Here is a 15525-nt window from a genome sequence, read left to right on the forward strand (position 1 = left end):
TTGTGGCGGCCATCTCCAAAACAGCTTACACTTGAAAACTTGTACACCACCATCACCATCACACTCTTCCTACATCTCGAGCTCCTTTATATTTTCTTACACATCATCTAAGCAACCATCTTGGCAAGAAATAATGAGGCTCCACTATACTCAACATGCATGTTGGAAACTCCCTTTGATGATTCATTTTAGAGTGGCACATGAAGGAGCCGGCCATGACAAGAATTTCGGCCAGCCATTGTGCTTCTCACTTTCTTCCTCCACAAGCCTTGCCTCCCACCTAACCCAATCAATAAATGGGCAGCCACCCACCTTGGCCAATCAAAAAAGGAGGCAGCCACCCCTCTCCCTCTATAAATTGGCCCTAGCCGGCCACCTCCTCCCCTTTTGCTTCATTTCTTCTCACTCTCCACTCCCTCACACTCTCCTCCTGCCCTCTACCACGAAATGGTGCTGCCCCTTGCTCCCATGGCCGGCCATGGCCATGAAAACCAGCTAAGATGCAGCTCCCCTCCTTCCTCAAGCATCCCCTCACCATGAGAGCTTCCCTCTCACTCTCTTCTCCCCTAATCTTTGATGAGTCCAGCTCACTTTCTCCTTTCTCCTCTCACTAGATTGGATCTTGATGCAGGTGCATGTTGGTCCAAGCATGGAGAAGGTTGAGCTATCCTCAGATCTGAAGTTCTTGAGCAAAGTTCGTCCAAAACCTTGCAGTAATTTCTGTATCTTGCTGTTTCAGATTCTGGTACGAATTTGTAAAATCCGCCAAATCTTGTGTGCAGATCCAAATCGAGTGATTCAAAGTTCCGCAGATAGGTATTGAAAAGATCTACAACTTGGCATTGGTCTCATCCTCAAATACGTTACGGATTTTTCATGGTAAATAAAGTTCTGCAAACATGCAGAATCACTGTTTGTTAGATTTCTTCCGTTTTACAAAACCTTTTTGAGCAAACTAAACTATGGGTGAAAGCCCTCTCCAGTACCTTCATTTTGGCGTTGGTTTCACTTCAAATGACTTCCTGAAATTGAAATGGTTCACAGATCAAGATCTGGTCAGATCTGATTTTGTCGAATTAAACCAGGAGCTTGGAAACGAATTTTTGAATGAAACCAATTGGGTAAGAAACACCTATTCAATACCTTTCAGATGCAGCTGACCCCATATTTGTATGATTTATGTACGATTTGTGGTGAACTAAACTTGTTCTGTGTGTTCTGCAGACATGGCTGTTAGCTTTCAATTCATCAAAAATCCATATTTGAACCTAATGGAGTGATTCCAATTCTGTAGGATTACTGAATGTTTTCTTAATCATCTCCAACAAGTTTCAAACCTTTATCAGTTATGCAACTCCATAGTTAAAGCAAATGGTGAAAACATGCAGTAACCTTGTCAATCCATTTGTGAGAGTTTCAGAAACAATTTGAACCCAAATCCAATTATGTATGCATCTCTGTTTAATTACCTTTCAAATGCAAGTGGCCTCATATTTTTAGGATTTTTCTACGATTTATGGATTACAGATCTTGTTTTCTGTACAGTCAGATTCAAGAAAATTCCTAAAATTGTAGGTTTAATATTTTTGGGTGATTCCAATTGGGTTAGTTTTGTATTAGTACTGGCTATATAGGAAAAATATTATTAGTCTCTGTTCATACATATTTGTTGCTGTTAGTAATGTTTATGTGTGACATGCATTGTTGAAGCAAAACCTTTCGGTTTATTTAAAACCCTTGACCAACTCTTTTTAGTAGAGGTGGGCAAACTTTGTTTTATGCTTGCAAAACAAAACCTTTGCAACCTAACATTAACTCTTTTGTTTGGCTTAAGTTTTCAAATGATGTGGTATATGGTTTGCTTCCTATTTTTGTATAGTGTTAAGTGAGCAAATTAAATTAGGAAAACTGATTTGTACTTTTCCAAAAATGTTTGAAATTATGTTGTGCATGTTTGTGATGCCAAACTAATGCTCTTGTCCTCTTCATGATGTTATATACTAGGGGATAATTGGTTTATACCATGGTGATAACCGAGAGAGGCAATTGCTAAGTTGTGATGCACTCATACCTTTACTAGGTAAATAAATGGGGTTTTCTAAATTAAAACTCTTAAAGTTGTTTTGTGGTATCTACAGGTCATTAGTATGTTATACCTTGGCTGCTTGGTTAGTTGTTGATTGTTGAATGTTGTCTTGTTGAGGCAATGTGATTGATTGTGTTCCTTTTATATATTCCGGCGATAGATACGAACAATTCCGGAGAAGAAGAAGAAGTGGAATCGGACAAGGATTTTATTTATATATGTTGTTGGGATTCTTATATGGATGGAGTTGAAGAAGTACAGGGACAAATAAGCCAAGGCAAGCCATCTTTTGATCTCTTGCTATTTATCCTTCTTGTTGTGCTCATTGCTCCATTATATACTTGGTTCCTTGTATCATGTGTGATTTGTGTTCCTCTACTCTATGCATACTTATTCCCAAAGTATGTTGAACCCCTTGTTGATGCTTTGCATACTTGCTCCCAAGTATGTGAACCACCTTGTTGATGTTATGCATGCTTACCCTAAGCATGTATGCCCCCTTGACCATATCAATGTTGTCATTTTCTTAGTGGAATGATGATTAACATCAGGACCCCTGTTTGAATCATCTTAATTATGTTGTCCCTATACATGCTTATCCTAAAGTATGTATGATCCCCTTAACACCTCAATTATCATCCCCTTAGTGGTATGATGGCTAGCATCATGTCATTGAGACTCTTAGTTCCTTCATAAAACTATAGGTTGGGACCCCCCCTTGGAAAAATACCTTGTTGAAAAGAATTTTTGAAAACCTTGGGTGAGTTGGACTTACCCAAGCGTGTGTTTATGAAAGGAAAGGATCTTGGCAAAGATGGTTGGAAAGAAAATCTTGTTTTCGAAAACTTTGGCGCCTAAGTATTCACCCGTGACAATTAACCCGCGCAACCACATTACCCTGGGGTGGGACGGGGCTTAGCTCGTAGTTTGTTCTTCTTAACATGGGACACCGCACAACTATATAAGGGTAAGGTTACCCCTGCATCCGGATTGTTGTTGGTGGAGACAATAGTATAACGGGAGGCCTTCGGGGCTGACCCATCCGGAAGACACTATGGGTCTCCTGGCTTGGCGGTGGAGCCACGCTCAAAGTGAGGTGAGCTGCCACGGTGCCGGGGAGGTACATACTCCATAGGGTAGGATCCCGTGCTAAGACGAATAGGCGAAAGGCTATGTCCGAGTTTTTGTCATGGCATAGTTGATATGCAGGGATGATGCCCACATGATAAACTCGCGGATCTTGTGGGGAAAGTGTGCAAACTCTGCAGAGTCAAATCTATTCGAATAGCCGTGTCCGCGGTCATGGACGGTTGGAATGGCTGTTGCTTAGCCTGATGAGTTTTGTTTGAGAAAGTGTTTACCAAAGGAAAAAGGAACTTGTTTTCGGAGTACCGGAAGGGTACTAGAATGGTTTGGTTGACCATATGGAGATGGTCGGAAAGGAAATAAACTTGGTTACTCCCTTCCTAGTGTTTTATGTTGTAGAACTCTTTTGAAGTATCTTCTTCAATAATGATATAGAGATGTCATAGGATCTTCTTAGTGTCCCCTTCAACTGTGATGATGGGATGCTACATCCACAAGAGAAACTATTTCTCTTTCTCATGCTACATCCACAAGAGAAACTATTTCTCTTTCACATGCTATATCCACAAGAGAAACTATTCTTCCTCTCTTGTCTCTCTTAGTTAGCATTGTTAGCACCCTTCTTGATGGTTTGCGAGTACAATTCAAATGTACTCACGGCTTTGTCCCTGGCTATTTACTTGGCCAGACTTGGAGGAACACGACGGATGAAGAAGGAGTTGGCGACGTCTATGCGAGCTAGGAACGTCTTCCCAGTCAGTTGCATGTAGGGTTATGGCAGATGATTTGGGTACTGCGCTGCTGAATTGATGATGCTACTCTGATGTTTTAGTTAGGCCCTTCAAGGCTATTATGTAAGTATTGGTCATGTAACCATGTTGTAATTTTCTTATTCCGCTTTGTAATGGATGGTGTAATTTGATATCAGTTCGGTTATGTGTTCACGGCGCACTGATCATGGGATCGTGAACTGTATACATAACAGGGAATTTCGGACAGCTAGTCCGGGGTCCCCACAGGAACCTGATAATTTGTCGATGAAGAAGAGGATGCCTTGGGCATCCCCAAGCTTAGATGCTTGAGTTTTCTTGAAATATGCAGGGATGAACCACTGGGGCATCCCCAAGCTTAGAGCTTTCACTCTCCTTGATCATAGTATATCATCCTCCTCTCTTGACCCTTGAAAACTTCCTCCACACCAAACTCGAAACAAACTCATTAGAGAGTTAGTGCATAATCAAAAATTCACATGTTCAGAGGTGACATAATCATTCTTAACACTTCTGGACATTGCACAAAGATACTGAAAGTTAATGGAATCGAAAAATCCATCAAGCATAGCAAAAGAGGCAATGCGAAATAAAAGGCAGAATCTGTCAAAACAGAACAGTCCGTAAAGACGAATTTTATTGAGGCACCAGACTTGCTCAAATGAAAATGCTCAAATTGAATGAAAGTTGCGTACATATCTGGGGATCACTCACGTAAATTGGCATAATTTTCTGAGTTACCTACTGAGCATTCAACCCAGATTCGTGACAGCAAGAAATCTGTTTCTGCGCAGTAATCCAAATCTAGTATGAACCTTACTATCAAAGACTTTACTTGGCACAACAATGCAATAAAGTAAGATAAGGAGAGGTTGCTAAAGTAGTAACAACTTCCAAGACACAAATATAATACAAAATTGCTGTAGTAAAATAAACACATGGGTTATCTCCCAAGAAGTGCTTTCTTTATAGCCATTAAGATGGGCTCAGCAGTTTTAATGATGCACTCGCAAGAAATAGTATTTGAAGCAAAAGAGAGCATCAAGAAGCAAATTCAAAACACATTTAAGTCTAACATGCTTCCTATGAAAAGGAATCTTGTAAATAAACAAGTTCATGAAGAGCAAAGTAACAAGCATAGGAAGATAGAACAAGTGTAGCTTCAAAAATTTCAGCACATAGAGAGGTGTTTTAGTAACATGAAAATTTCTACAATCATATTTTCCTCTCTCATAATAACTTTCAGTAGCATCATGAGCAAACTCAACAATATAACTATCACATAAAGCATTCTTATCATGAGTCTCATGCATAAAATTATTACTCTCCACATAAGCATAAAATTTTTATTAGTAATAGTGGGAGCAAATTCAACAAAGTAGCTATCATTATTATTCTCATCATCAAATATAGGAGGCATATTGTAATCATAATCAAATTTATCCTCCATAATAGGCGGCACCAAAAGACTACTATCATTATAATCATCATAAATAGGAGGCAAAGTATCATCAAAGTAAATTTTCTCCTCAATGCTTGGGGGACTAAAAAGATCATGCTCATCAAAGCCATCTTTCCCAAGCTTAGAATTTTCCATATCATTAGCAACAATGGTGTTCAAAGTGTTCATACTAATATGTTCCATGGGTTTTTTAATTTTCGAATCAAACCATCCATGTCTTAACTCAGGAAAAAGAATAAAAAGCTCCATGTTGCTTTCCATTATGCCAAACTAGTGTAAAACAAGAAACAAAAAGATGCAATTGCAGGATCTAAAGGAAATAGCTTCGAGTACTTACAACGGCGCCGGAAAATAGCTTAGTAGCCGAGATCCGGAGTGTGAGTACCTTTTACCTTTCCTCCCCGGCAATGGCGCCAGAAAAGTGCTTGATGTCTACGGGTGCTTCTATTCTTGTAGACAGTGTTGGGCCTCCAAGAGCAGAGGTTTGTAGAACAGCAGCAAGTTTCCCTTAAGTGGATCACCCAAGGTTTATCGAACTCAGGGAGGAAGAGGTCAAAGATATCCCTCTCAAGCAACCCTGCAATCACAAAGCAAGAAGTCTCTTGTGTCCCCAACACACCTAATACACTTGTCAGATGTATAGGTGCACTAGTTCGGCGAAGAGATAGTGAAATACAGGTGGTATGAATATATATGAGCAGTAGTAACGGCACCAGAAAATAGCTTGATGCTACAACTGGCGTGTGGTTGATGGTGGTAATATTGCAGACAGTACAGATGCAGTAGAACAGTAAACAAGCAGCGATAGCAGTATTTGGAAACAAGGCCTAGGGATTATACTTTCACTAGTGGACACTCTCAACAATGATCACATAATAGAATAAATAGATAAATGCTAAACTCTACACTCTCTTGTTGGATGATGAACACCACTAATTGTGTAGGATTACACGAACCCTCAATGCCGGAGTTAACAAGCTCCACAATATTCGATATTCATGTTTAAATAACCTTAGAGTGCATGATAGATCATTGCAATTACACCAAGTACTAACATAGCATGCACACTGTCACCATCACACTATGAAGGAGGCATAGATCACATCAATACTATCATAGCAATAATTAACTTCATAATCTACAAGAGATTACAATCATAAACTACGCCAAGTACTACACGATGCACACACTGTCACCATTACACCGTGCAGGAGGAATAGAGTACTTTAATAACATCACTAGAGTAGCACATAGATGAATTGTGATACAAAACTCATATGAATCTCAATCATGTAAGGCAGCTCATGAGATCATTGTATTGAACTACATGGGAGAGAGATTAACCACATAGCTAATGGTACAGCCCTTAGCCTCGATGGAGAACTACTCCCTCCTCATGGGAGACAGCAGCGGTGATGAAGATGGTGGTGGAGATGGCAGCGGTGTCGATGGAGAAGCCTTCCGGGGGCACTTCCCCGTCCCGGCGGCGTGCCGGAACAAAGACTCCTGTCCCCCAGATCTTGGCTTCGCGCTGGCGGCGGCTCTAGAAGGTTTCTCGTACCGTGGCTTTTCCGTCTCGAAGATTTAGGTCAGGGACCTTTATATAGGCGAAGAGGCGGAGTCGGAGGGTCGACGAGGCGGTGACACACTAGGGGGCACGGCCAAGGCCTGGGCCGCACCACCCTGTCGTCTGGGGCCCACAGGGCCCTCCTCTGGCGTCTCTCGGGTGCTCTGGAAGCTTCATGCAATTCTAAGATGCTGGGCGTTGATTTCGTCCAATTCCGAGAATATTTCCTTACTAGGATTTCTGAAACCAAAAACAGCAGAAAACAGGAACTGGCATCTCGTCAATAGGTTAGTTCCGGAAAACGCATAAAAACGATATAAAGTGTGAACAAAACATGTAGGTATTGTCATAAAACAAGCATGGAACATAAGAAATTATCGATACGTCGGAGACGTATCACCCGTCAAGGATTCCTCTGATGCGCCGTCCAGGTGGCCCATCTTGCCTTCAAGTGTCTTCATGGGCCTCCAATTATTCAATACAGGATAGGGCAATGTCGGTTACCCGAAGGGTAATGCCCACGTCAGTAGCCCCCGAGTGTCTAGCCGAACGTTGTTCGGGTAGAGACTGAAGCATGTCTTCTTCTGATGTTCTTTTCCTTGATTGTTCTTGTTCATCTTGAATCAGCATCGTCCTCGTTTGTCGGGTGCGCGCCAGCGCTCCCAATGGGAGTAGCCCCCGAGTCTAGGTACGGATGCTTGCAATCCGTGCGTAGACTCAAGTTGTACCACTCGAACATTCTTCTCTACCGAAGTTTTCTGCAGGTCTTCATAAGTCATCCGATATATTTTTTGCTTGCAAGGGATGATGAGTAACGTGCCCAACTTTTGTTGGTTAACTACCGATGGCAAAACAATGTTACCCTACACAGAATCAAGTCCCCGGGCATGATCCTGGAGTACAAAAAAGTTATGTCGGGTGCGCGTCCAGCGCTCCCGATGGGAGTAGCCCCCGAGTCTGGGCACGGGTGCTCGCAACCGGGTGCAGACTCGAGCTGAACAAACACCTTTTCTTTCATCCTCTTTTTCCTTCGAGTCCTCAATCTGTCGAGTGCGCGTCAGCGCTCCCGATGGGAGTAGCCTCGGAGTCTAAGCGCAGATGCTTCGCAATCTGTGCATAGACTCAAGTTCACCATCCAATAGCTTTTTATTCCTTCGAGTGCTTCAAGCATTCTTTTTGACGTCATTGATGACATTTTACCGATGTCTTGATTTTGACTGACAAGACGCGACCCGCTGGGCCCATTCTCTCTCTGTCTGGTCCTACTTTCAAGCAATTTGCACCCTTCTCGCAGAGTTACCAAGACGTCTCCTCGATTCCCGCAACCATCAATCGGAAAAAAAGGTCCACTTGATAAACTGGCATCAACGACACGTGCCCACGCAGTTCTCCTCCTCTTGAGATATCCAAAGGACGAAAAAATCACTAATCTTCTCCCACATCTGCCTTTGCCTTTCTTCTTCTTCCTCCTTCCGCAACTGCTGCGCCGCCACCACCGCTTCTCCAATCTTCCCCAGATCTGACAATGGTGAAGAAGAAGAAGAGCCTTACTGCCGCCGGCAGCTCCACGACTGGTGGCGCCGCCGCCAAATCTTCCTCTACTCTTCCAAAGAAGAGTTCTTCAGACGCTCCTCCTCCAGCTCCGGCGCCGCCAGCGCCGCCAGGCTCAATAGCCAAGCTAGGAGATTGGCTAGCATCCTGCATCACGAAACGTGATGAGAAGAGGGCCCGAAGCCTTGGATTAGTCTCCCCCGACGAGGGGAACGTGATACTTCCAGGTGCGATTTCTCGGCCCAATCCCCCTGCTGGTATTCCTATCATTCCTATATCGGGGTCTTTCGCTTCCTGCCCATGAGTTCCTTATTCGCCTTCTACGGACTTATGAAATCCAACTGTGGCAACTCACTCCCAACTCGATCCTTCACGTTGTTGTGTTTATCACCCTCTGCGAAGCATTTTTGGGCATTGAGCCTCATTTCGGGTTGTGGAAGAAGATCTTCTATGTTAAGAGGTACAACAGTAGCAATGGATCCTTCGTCATTGGAGGCGTGGGGTTTGTGGCTCGCTCGGAGGTCAACTATTTTAGTTTCCCAATGAGAGAATCTGTGCAAGGATGGAGACTGAAATGGTTTTATGTCAAGGATTCTTTGACAACCGAGTCCCAGCTTCCTTGCTTTGCCGACGTCCTTGAGGCTAAGATGAAAGATTCTTGGAAGAACATTCTTTCTCCCGACGAAAGGGCAGCAGCCGATGAATTATTCGCCAAATTCCTTCGAATCAAAGAGGCCAATGGTCAAACCATGATCGGCACAGAGGTGGCAGCGGTGTTCCTGAAACGTTGGGTCCAACCAGTCATGGCAAGAGTTCGTCCAATGTGGTTGTATACGGGTCCAAAAGATGAGACCAGGATCAATGTTGCTGAACTGTCGGAAAAGGAACTTCTTGATGAAGTCCGCCGCCTTACTCTCTTTAGTCAAGAAGACTCGATTCCATTCATATCTTCCTACACTCCTCTTGATGCTGATCATCCACTGTCAGAGGTAATTTTTCTTAATTATACTTTTATTACTCCGCTTTCTCTCAGTCGACATAATTTCTGCTGTTCTCATTTGCTCTTTTCTTCGGCAGATCCCCATAGTTTTGGCCTTTTGGGCGACTTGCGTGATTCGCCAAATGATACTTATGAGGGAAGAGGCTCCCCAATCCCTGTTGACTTTCATACTATCGGGCCCACAAGCCCGGAGAGCGAACATAATGACCCGATAAACTCAGAAGCTGCCCACACCGATCTTCCTTCCTCAGCCGATGACGATTGCGACACAAAGGGATCAATGCGTGATGACGACGCTGATCGTGATACCTTTGTTAATGCAGCTGTGGAGGAGACCAGGGCTTCGCCCGTGAAGAGATCGACCGGCGGCTTTGCCGATGAAGACGATCTCTTCGATATGTAAGCACCTTCTTCCCTGAAGTCATATTTTGCCTTTTTATTTCTTGCATTCCTTTCATAACTTTTTGTCAATCATCTCCTTTCATAGTGACGAAGGTTTTGTCGAGCCGCCGGCTAAGAAGGCCAAATCCGGAGCTGCTCCGCCGGACGTTGCTGCTTCCGAAGCGTCGGTTCGTAAAGCAGCCCCTGCGGCTCAGGTATCGACAGCTTCCTCCCTTTCTAAGGGGAAAGATGCTCCTTCAACTGCCGCCGCCAGGACTCCTCCTTCTGTAAGTCCTTTTCGACTACAACATGAACTTTTCTGATGTGTATCTTGCTTAATGATTCTTCATCGAATATCATTTTTTCCTTTAGGACCTGCGAGGAGTTATCTCCTCTTTGGAGGCCTTCTCTTCCCAATACACTTCTCTGGAGGCAGAGAAGGTTCGGCTGCAGAAGGAAGTTAAATCTTCCTCCTCGAAGTTGGACGGTGCAGTCAAGATAGCTGCCGAGGCCCGCCAGGAAGTCGACTCCCTGAAGGAGGAATTGGGCAAGCTGAGGGAGAAGCTGAGAGAAGAGGAGGCAACCAGGCTAGCTGCCGAAGCTCGGGCGGCTGAAAAGGATGAACTCCTTCGTCAGTCTTCCTTGGCTTTACTTGGTAATTTCCTTTGTATACCTCTGTTCATTATTGCACTTTGTGGGTTCGGCCTTTTGTCAGTGACCTTTCCCATTTTACTCTCTTGCAGAAGCTACCAACATCTCTGCCGATGCCTTGGACAAAATTCCAAACAACTCTCCGGCCAACGGCCTGTCGATGACTCTCGCCTCCCACCAGCTCACGCGGGAGCTTCTTGAAAAGGGAAAAGGTGCCATGGCTCGGATACATTCGATGATCTTCCCCAAGATCAGTCAAGACAAGACTCTGGGGCAGTTGATCGACGCCTTCGCGGTTGACACCAAGGAGGTTATCGAGGTATTCGAACGTACTTCGTGTACCTATGGTGCCGTCCTTGCCTTCCAACTTATGATGGGTCACGGCTTTAAGGCCGATATTGAAGAAATGTCCAAGGAGCTGCCGAAAGAGGAGGATGGACGGTTTGTTGATTTAAGCACCTTCAAGGCGTCAGCCGTTAAATGTGCACGCCAGCTCCTCGAGTTGGTTTCATCAAGGAAGACATCGGCAGGCCCTAGTTTATCGACTCAGACCCAAGCCCTCTGATCTTTGTAGCAAACTTTCCTTTTGATCGGATGTGAAACACTGTCTCGCTGGATAACCTTTGGTTGTAATAAACTTTGTGCTAGCAATGTTGCTAGCACACTCTTCGTCATAATATTGTCACTTGCATTCTCCCGATGGGAGTACCTTCCGATGTTGGTGTGAATTGTTCTGTCATGCTTTTGACGCTGTTTCTTGCAGGTGTTCCCCGTGCATGCATCTGTCGAAGATTCTGCGGGTGCTCTTTCTGAAGATGATCGGATCCAACGTATGAAGGATCGGATCACGCAGTTGGAGAAGGATCTGCGCAGCACCTATGCCTTGGCTGCTATCATCAAGAAGAAGGGCGAGATTGCGGCTGACGTAGAGCGCTATGCCCTTACTGAACTTCATAAAGCCACCGAAAGTTTAAACTGTAAGTTCCCTGATCCTTGCGTTCATTGCTCTTCCGCCAAAAACGTATTGCCTGATCTTCCGTTAATTGCTCTGCCAGTCATATATTTGAATCGTGCGGAAGAGAACAAGCGGGTCCATGAGCGTGTACACGCATTAACCCAGCTATCATCAGCCGAAGAAATTTTCTGGTGGGAGCAGTCGAAGGCTTCAGGTGTCGCGCAATTTCAGGATCGGGTCCAACAGGTCCACCATTTCTTCGACAAGTGCTACAAAGCCTTGAGGGTAGTTTGGAGGATGATGTTTCCCTTGAACAGGGTTCCTCCTACGCTGCTAACTCTGATGTCGGAGTTTGGAAATACCAAGAAGATTCGGGACTTGGTGCGAGCCCAGGTCTTTGCAGGGGCCAGGTTTACACTTGCCCTCGTCCTCGCGCGTTATCCTTCAGCGAGTTTGCTGTCTATCACCAACGCGATTGGTGATTTGGAGACGCTGTATCCGAAGGTATTGCTGCCCGCCAATGTGATTGTCGACAAGCTTGAGAAGGATTCAAAGGTACCTGAAGAAAAAGACACTCCGCAAGGGTGATTTAAGGAATTAAGATTGTTTTTGTAAATAGATATTTTGGCTTGTTGATCCAAGTGTTAGGATTGTTTAGCCGAGGCTTTTTATTTGGTAGATACATGTATATGTATTTTTACCGTATTGATGCCGTTGGCAAATTTTGAAGGAGCAAATCTTAATTGCTCGTATGTGTATTCGTTGGTCAGCAAATCTTTTGAGTGATCAGCTCGTGTTGCGGGTTTTGCTAATCCCGTTGTATGCGCAACTTTGCTTTCAACCGATGTATGCTTCGGCAGTCACTCCCGAATATTGCAGGTGCAATGAATCTGCCGATGAGCCCGTTGTTCTTTGATATTTCCATAAGTAAAATATCGAACGTGGGTTGTGGTCATGTGTACTTCCGGACTCTTGCTATTTACGGCGCTCGTAGAGGCATCTATAGCAGAGGGAAGAGTTGATGTCCTTGTTTGCTTTGCATCCTGTAGCACTCGCAAAAGCTTTCTTCGGAGCACGATCCTTTGCCGCGTACTGTGTCGTACCATCGTTCACCACGGGGCGTGGGCAAGGTTTACAAAGATGCGGTTTAAGTGCTCCGTTCAACTGCAATGCTTTTCAAGGAATCACAACTTAAGTTCTTATTAATAATAAACGCTGGACTAAAGGGCGAAAAAGGGAGAGCCCTGCTTGAAAAGGAAAGGGAAACTAAACACTAGTAGATTGCTTAAGTATTGAAGGGGTTCTTCTCATCTTCTGGCTTGGTCACCGTGTTGGTGTTTTTCGAAGCGTCGTTGATTTCGCCAGAGGCCTGGGAAGCGATTGTCAATGTCTTGCTGCATCCTATGTCGTCTGCACCATCAACTGCCGAAGCTTTTGCTGCCGAAGCTTGGGCTGCCGAAGTTTGTGCTACCGAAGCTTCAAGGGCGAGGTCGGCTGACTTCTTCTTTGCTCCTCTGATGCGTTCTTCTTCCTTGCTGCTACGTGACAATGTCTTCGACGGATGGTCAGTAATTTCCTGCCTCAGGCCAAACTTAGCAGCAATCCTATAAAAGTCCCGATCACAATTGTCCGAGCGTGAGAAACTTCCATAGACTGTAATGTTTGTCCCGTTGTTCCCAGGAATTTTCAGATTGAGGTATGCGTAGTGCGGTACAACCATGAACTTGGCATAAGCTGGTCTCCCGAGTATAGCGTGATACTGCGATTCCCAGTTCACGACTTCGAACTCGATCTTTTCCTTCCTGAAATTGTCGGGTTTGCCAAAGACGACGTTCAGGTAAACTTTGCCAAGAGAGTACGCCAGTGAGGTGGGGAGGATCCCATGAAAGCGGGTGTCTGATTCTTCTAGCATTCTCATGGTGATCCCCATACTCTTAATTGTGTCGAGGAATATCAGATTGAGTCCACTTCCACCATCCATGAAGACTTTGCTCATCTTGAATCCGCCAACCTGCGCCTCCACTACTAGGGAAGCGTGTCCTGGTTTTGGTATAGTCATCGGGTGATCCGCTCGGATGAACGTGATGTTTTGAGACGACCACTCGACATACTCAGGGATGTTCGCCATGATGCTTTCTGCCAGGTTGATTTCTCGAGTGAGCTTCTTCATTTCTCTTCTTGAGACACTTGTCCTGTGGATCATACTCATTTGCCCGCGTGGTGGTGGAAATGCCTCGTTGGGTTGATGAGGTTGAGCCTACTGGACCTGATGTTGCGGTGGAGGTGGTGGTGGTGTTGGCGGTAGCTGTTGCTGGCCTGCCTGCTGGATGAGTTTGTGCATGTCAATGAACTGCCGACAGTCCCTGAGCAGGTAGCTTGACTTCGTTTTGCCGTCCTTGGAATCAGTATACGAGTGCAAGTTGCAGGGAGCATTGATCGGCTCAGCGTAGGGTAGTTCGGGAGTCCTCTGCTGTCGTGGTTTATAGTTGCCACGGTTCCCAGAGTTGTTCCGATTGCCGTCATGTCGATCATCTCGTCTGTCGTCATACCGATCATCCTGCCGATCAGAATACCCTGCAGCTACCAGATTGTTGTCGTCATAGCTGCGATTCTTCCTTCTCTTGTTGCGATCCCTTCGACCACCCGAGTCATGCTTCGGCTGGTCATCGTCTTCGTCATCACTGCGCTGTCGCGGCTTTCGAACGTTGTCCTTGCCATCAGCCCAGCTATTGGCGATTTCCATTAACTTGGTTATGGTTTTTGGCTTTTTGCGTCCGAGTTCTTCTATGTAGCTTTCACGTCGGATGCCGTCGCTGAAGGCGTCGATTGCTCTGTCGACAGATACGTCCTCTGTAGCATTCAGGAGTTTGGTGAATCTCCCAATGTATGAGTGCATCGATTCCTTCTGCTTTTGCTGGCAATGCCGTAACTCTTCTATCCCGACGGGCCTTTTGTACGTTGCTTGGAAGTTGGCAACCAAGGCCTCTACTAGGTCGTCCCATGATTTGATGGAACCCTTCGGCAGACCTCTTAACTAGGCTCGCGCTGAATCCTTTAGGTAAAGCTGCAAGCACTGCATTGCTGCTATCTGGTTCCCCTTTTGCAGAATCACAGTCTGCAGATAGTCATCTATCCAGGACCTGGGCTCCTGCTGCCCATCGTATTTGGCAGCGTCAGTAGGTGTGGGTTTGAACTTTCTGGGAGGCATTGCCTCACGGATTTTGTAGCTCAAACAGTCGGCTCCCCTAAGCTCGCCGTCGTTCTCCTGACTCTCATCCGAAGAGTCGCTATCGTATTCCTCCCTGGCGGCGCGTCGTCGTCTTGCTTTGTCGATCCTGCTCTGAGTGATCTCATCCCGAGCATCTCTCGCATGATGCTTTGAGCCACTAGCCAGATTGTCTCCCAATATCGCGAGACTTTCTAGGGCACCTCGGTGGGCTTGAGCCATGGAACCTTCAGGGCGCTGATTGATGAGGTATGCAGCGAGGTTGGAGGTCGCTCCCGCGACGATTTTTGGCCGTGGCATGCCCGCGGTGTCTGTGGTCATGAAGGACTTGGTCAGGTTCGATGTTATTTCTCTAGCATCGTCTTCCGAGAGCCTGGACATTCTTGATCGATGTTTGCCTGCCCCGTGAGTACTTCGAGAGGCGCTTCCTTGCGAGCCCCTTCGTCGCTCGCTGGATCGGTCTGCCGCAGATAAGCATCTCTCGAGGGTGGCTTGTTCTTTGGATAGTCGTGATGGCGTGTATTTCACACGTTCGTTGGGCAACCCCAAGAGGAAGGTATGATGCGCACAGCAGCAAGTTTTCCCTCAGAAAGAAACCAAGGTTTATCGAACCAGGAGGAGCCAAGAAGCACGTTGAAGGTTGATGGCGGCGAGATGTAGTGCGGCGCAACACCAGGGATTCCGGCGCCAACGTGGAACCTGCACAACACAACCAAAGTACTTTGCCCCAACGAAACAGTGAGGTTGTCAATCTCACCGGCTTGCTGTAACAAAGAGTTAACCGTATCGT

General features: G+C 45.5%; 1 long non-coding RNA gene across 1 annotated transcript; it reads left to right on the forward strand.

Moving 5' to 3' along the window:
- Positions 1 to 534: 534 nt before the first annotated feature.
- On the forward strand, positions 535 to 2357 carry LOC127304576 (uncharacterized). Its single transcript, XR_007853444.2, has 5 exons — positions 535 to 694; positions 783 to 879; positions 1045 to 1121; positions 2005 to 2080; positions 2247 to 2357. It is a non-coding gene; the product is annotated as an uncharacterized lncRNA (long non-coding RNA).
- The last annotated feature ends 13168 nt before the right edge of the window (positions 2358 to 15525 follow it).

This window comes from Lolium perenne, chromosome 5 (assembly GCF_019359855.2).
Source record: "Lolium perenne isolate Kyuss_39 chromosome 5, Kyuss_2.0, whole genome shotgun sequence".
Taxonomy (NCBI): Eukaryota; Viridiplantae; Streptophyta; class Magnoliopsida; order Poales; family Poaceae; genus Lolium; species Lolium perenne.